Raw genomic sequence first — 5,616 nt, forward strand, 5'->3', positions numbered from 1 at the left:
ACTAGAAGGATGATATGCCTCAAACCAAAAGAGTAGATAAAGGGAAATAACATGTTTATTGCACGTTTGTGAAACGAGGTAGTAAATGAAGGGCTAGATATACAATAATTTAAAAGAGGGGGATTTTCTAGAGCTTGGGCAATAGTGCCGTTGCAGAGCTCATGAAAAGGGTGACACTGAAGATGCAAGAGAATATAAGGTAATTCACGCAGTGGTCCTGGAAAGCCAGGAGGGGACAAGATCCACGCAGAGAGGAAGGCACAGCCTTGGGAAGAAAGAGCACTCCTGAGACAGGATGAGAAAAATAAGAGAATGATCAAAGGAAAAAGAAAATTGTAAAGTGAGGAGGAAGGAAATCAAAGGAGTTCTTATTTAGATAGAGGGTAAGGATAACAGCTGAAGGTAACAGCATAGAGCTAGTGTAATTGAGAATGAAATGATGTGAACAGACATAAAGCTACTGGGAAAAAAGGGATTGGCATTAATGATCTAAGTAATGCAGATCAGAGTAAATCCATGGTGAGTCCACTGAGCTCAGCTTTGCCATGATTGTCCAGCAATGTTCTGTTCTCCAGGATTAGGAGGCACTGCAAAAGATTGGGTGGTAATTGAATTAATACATTCAATATGTCAAATGCATTTTAATTTCTTTCTTTTTTTCTTCTTTCCTCCCTCCCTCTCTCCTTCCCTTCCTCCTGCTTTCCTTCCTTTCTTCCTTTATTTGATTTTACCTGTAACTGACTTGAAAATCAAACTTTTATTTCTTAATGAGTATGGATTTTTACCACAGGGTCATGATAGTAAACAGTTATTCTCTCAATATGGCAGTAGAGTTGTAAACACAGAAGTTATAAAAGTTAACATACCTGGGAAGTCGCTTGCTTACTTTGTTGGCTTATTTTAAAACCAAATTCAACATCTCAGGTTACAAGTGAAGTATTAATATTTATTGAACACCTAATAAGTGCTAGACATTTTCTAGGGCACCAAACAAACATGTAACTTGACTTAAGGAAGTATTCCAATTGGTATGATTCTGGACCATTTATTCAACAAGTGTACATCTACTAACTGAATCTCTGCAACGTAATGTGCAAGGCATGGTCCCCTCCTTCCTTCATCTCACACCCAGTTGTTCCACTAATACCTGAAGCAGATGAAACAGTTCAGCAGCACTGAAAGAGTGAATATAATGAAATACCAAATATGTTTCACAAATTTTCAGAGGAGTGAACCAGATGAGCTATCTTTGAGATGATGGGTAGGATATGGATGAAACAGAAAGGAAAGGCTGGGATATTTCAAACCATAGCTATTGTGTGCTGGAACAACCAAGGAACTGAGCATGTGGGTCTAACTATCATGGAGAAGGAACAAAGGAGAATCTTTGAATCCGAGCTGTATGGAGACTCCGAAGCTGGGTGGGAGTGGGGAAGCAGGGAAACATGTCTCTGAGGACCTACACCATTGGTTCATGTGCTACTCCCTGGGTTGGTTTAGACATGAAATCATAGCTATGGCAGGCAGAATATTTTTATTTATAATCATTTCATCATTATAATGCTTTTCAGAACATGAAGTCTTTAAGAATCAGTGTTCTCTGTAAACACTAAAGTAAGTCCCTCTCTCCAAAGCAATCCTCAGCTGACTAACCCATTAGTCCAAGTTAAATTGGAAACTACTGACTTTGGAGTAAGCCATAAGGCCTTTAAGAGACCTGCAATTATTTCTTTTTTAGTCTGTGAATATGCTAATTAAATGTGAAGAAGTGGCAACTTAATTTTTAAAATTTTTCTCTTAAAGCCAAACAGTAAGTTGAGGTGTTTCTATTGTTTATAGGCATAAATGTTACCAATAGGTTGATGCCATTTTTTCACACCTCTTGAAAGTAAAAAGAAATAGTCTGGTAATTTTCTGTTTTGACAAGTGCTTGAACAAAACCTATCGTATTATATCTTATAACCCTCAAAGCTATGGCAGGTCATAAGTAAGACCAGACTGACCCTGAATCAGAAAGCCCCCGGACAGTTGGGTGGGTTGTAAGGGATCTCAGGAGATGACTTAGTCCAGGTCTACTCACCTTTCCCAAATCCCCTGCTCTTCATGCAAAGTGGCTGAATAGCAGCCTGGTCCTGGCTGCCATGGTCCTGACCTACACCTCCCACCATACCTGCCACTTTGACAGATTCACTCATTCATATAACAGGAATATACCTATGGAGAAGAAATTCGGATCCACAGTGAAAAAACAAACATAGTTTCAGCAGTCATGGAGCTTGCAGTTGAGCATCAAAGGCAGATGTGTAAGAACTATTAGATTAATTATTTAATTATAAATATGGTGAGTTCTCTGCTTCTCCTCTTACTCAGCCCACATAAAGCACAGGGAAGAAGGCAAGCATATGCTGTATAAAATATGCTATGATTCATTTAAGTTACATTTATCTTCTGTGTCCAACAGCAAAATCCAACAGCTCAAGAATGACTAAATTCCATTGGAAATCAATGTAGAATTGCAGATGGCTTTGATATATAATTTATATTTTTTCCTCACCATTTTTATTTGTCCTTTGCCCTTTCTATACTCTTGCCAATAGTCACTACTTCAGGTATGGAAAGTAAAGTAGCCTTTGCCCCTTCTGGCTTTTGTTTCTAAAAATAAAATGTAAGCCCATAGAATAACTTACACTGTTTACAGAGGATATATAAGGGAGACAATATTTGCAGGAACAAGTGGAATTTGAAAAAAGTAGGAGGGAGAGAGAGGTTTCCCCAGAAAGGGAGACCTTGGAGCAGGGAGGAGTCAAATGCAGCCTCCAGGGAGGCAGCAGGAGCCTAGTGCAGAATGGCTTCAAGTCATGGTTTGACTGGGGAGGAAGGAGGACAGGGAGGCGTCAGAGGGCAGTCAGACTGGAAGGGACAAAGCACATAAGCACATACTGTTTAGGATATAATCAGCAAACCACTCTCCACCCATGCCCTGCTAGATACCTCCCTACCACTTGGCAACATCTCAGAGAGATCCCATAGCATTTCTGGTCATTTTCAACCACAACTACAGTCTTATCTTTAGGTATACATAAGTCTCACTTCAATTTTTTTATTTAAACTAAAGCTTCTCTCCTTTTAACTGAAACCTGACTTCTGGCTTTGTTTGGGTACCAGGAGTAGGAAGTACAGGCTGTTTCTACTGCTGTCTTCTTCTAAACTCCAGCTCCCAATACTACATCCCCTCTTCTCCTCCAGTGGGGAAGAGGAGGGCTGAAAGCAAGAGAAAAGGCTTCTTTACTTAGCTTTTGCTGTTTGTGGTTCTGTCTCAATGGTCATTAAAATGTAGTCTCTGTTGGGTTGTATTTGCAGATTACTTAAATGCCTCCCCACCAAGGAATTCTAATCTGCACCATTCTCTATGAGACACTTTCCAAATGACCTCTTACCAGCCTCCTCAGCTTCTGTCCTCTCTTGATGACCTATGGTCTCTTTCCACTTGCTGGGGGTCATTCACTTTAACAGGCAGCCTCTGGGGATGGCTCAAACCTGGCTCCTCCCAGTATCCACTTGGTGGTGTGCAAAATCCCAGAACAATGGCACATTTTGGGCTGGAGGAGGCTTCCAAGAAAGGCAGAGGATAAATTTTCCTCCAAAAAATGGATGATGAGAATCCTAGAGTCAGAAATTAAGTTTAGTTATAGAAAACAAATGGGTATGTCTTGCACAGTTATGTTCATAGTTTGAGATTCCTACCTGCTATGCAAAAATAGTAAGTCATCTGCATGAATGTTATCCCCTGGAATTGTATAACACATGGCCCTAATCATCTATTAATGTAGGCTGATAAGGTTTTGTCCATTGCAATACATTTCCCTAGACTTCTTTGAAATAGTTGCAGAAGAGAAGAAGTCAATTGCCATTATCCTACAAGAGGATGAAGGCACGATTTCTAACCAGCTTGTAACCTTATAAATTGTGATATTCAATAAAGAGTATCTAGGCCGGGCATAGTGGCTCACGTCTGTAATCCCAGCACTTTGAGAGGCTGAGGCGGGTGGATCACTTGGGATCAGGAGCTGGAGACCAGCCTGACCAACATGGCGAAACCCCGTCTCTACTAAAAATACAAAAATTAGCTGGGAGTGGTGGTAGGCACCTTTTATCCCAGCTACTCGGGAGGCTGAGGTGGGAGGAGGCTGAGGTGGGAGGATCGCCTGAACCCAGGAGGTGGAGGTTGCAGTGAGCCGAGATCGCATCACTGTACTCCAGCCTGGGTGACAGAGTGAGACTCCATCTCAAAAATTAATAAATAAATAAATAAATAAATAAATAAATAAATAAAGAAAACCAAAATATCTTCTGGTTTTATTCAAGGGTTAAAAAACAGAATTTTCTTTAGTAGAGCAAAATAGAGACAGATTTATTTTCCTCCCACCTCTTGCAGTGTCCCCTTCCTTCTTTCGTCAATTGATCAGTTGCTCAAAACCCTTGAGTCACTGCTAATCACTCATTGTTACAAAGCAGGCTTCTGTTTGCCATCTGCTTTCTAGTTTTACCTTGTCCTTGTTGTGGCAGCAGGGAACCATCATGTTTTGACAATTTTCTATTCTATTGATATTCTCCGTTAATTTTTGAGATAGGAAAGAAAGTCCTTTATTCTGTTCTGGGAAAAAAATCTGTTACCTGGGCATTTACCCAATCTTAACAACTGTTCTAAAAGAACAAAACTTCATGCTTAAAAGTAGTGATTCTGCTGTGTCACTGTATTCTGCTTCATCTCTAAAGAGCTGTTAAATGCTGCTGGGTCAACTTTGACCTACTTAGTTGACAGGGAAAAAGAGAACAAAGAAGATACACCTACCTAACAGGTCTGCAAATTAAAGAGAAGGCAGCATGGTTGGGGGTCTCTCAAGAATCACACATTTGTGTATTCTGTCTCTCACTCTGGCTTTCCGATTTGTCAAATCTTTTTGATTTTTCAGTTACTCATCTATGTATCTTTACAAAAGTAACAAAACCTAGACTTAGCAAACTCTGTTAACATTCTCCAAAGAGAAACAAAAAGCAAGGGAGGTGGAACGGAAATAGAGAAATGGCTGTTCAGAACTCACACAGAATATGTTTTTGGGAAGATGAAACAGTTTCATAACAATTTTGGGCCAACAGTTTATGCTCCTCTTCCAAGGCTCATCCTCCAATTGGTTACAAGTTCTTTTACAATTGTCCTTAAAGTTCCCTAAACACTCATAAAGGCCTTTTCAGTGAGCTGGCAGATAAAAACTCTCATTCTGTAAATGTGTTCAAAACCACATTTTATAAACTAATTATGTATTTAAACCCACTAATTTTTCCTGATAAATTAGATGTTAGGCGTGTAGATTTTATGCCATCATCATTTCCATTGATTGCTGACAGAAATATTAGGGATTCAATAGTGTAGAATACAATTAAATAAAACAATTTCAAATGGATGGAGGAGGGCATTCTGTCCTAATGTGAATCATTTTATTTTAGCTAAACCTATTACACACATATATTTATTAGTCATTCATATATACCCCAGACACTTTATGTGCTATACAAAACATAGTGATGGGCTGAGAAATATCCCATGTCATTGTACTC

At 39.5% G+C, this 5,616-nt stretch overlaps 1 long non-coding RNA gene across 1 annotated transcript; it reads right to left on the reverse strand.

Annotated features, from left to right (window-relative positions):
- Positions 1-236: 236 nt before the first annotated feature.
- On the reverse strand, positions 237-3,646 carry LOC108528939 (uncharacterized). The gene is made up of 3 exons (XR_001885343.1): positions 3,438-3,646; positions 2,081-2,214; positions 237-587 (listed from the first exon to the last, which is right to left on the reverse strand). It is a non-coding gene; the product is annotated as an uncharacterized LOC108528939 (long non-coding RNA).
- Between the last annotated feature and the right edge of the window lie 1,970 nt (positions 3,647-5,616).

The sequence above is a fragment of the Rhinopithecus bieti genome, unplaced genomic scaffold, assembly GCF_001698545.2.
Source record: "Rhinopithecus bieti isolate Rb0 unplaced genomic scaffold, ASM169854v2 scaffold_5273, whole genome shotgun sequence".
NCBI lineage: Eukaryota > Metazoa > Chordata > Mammalia > Primates > Cercopithecidae > Rhinopithecus > Rhinopithecus bieti.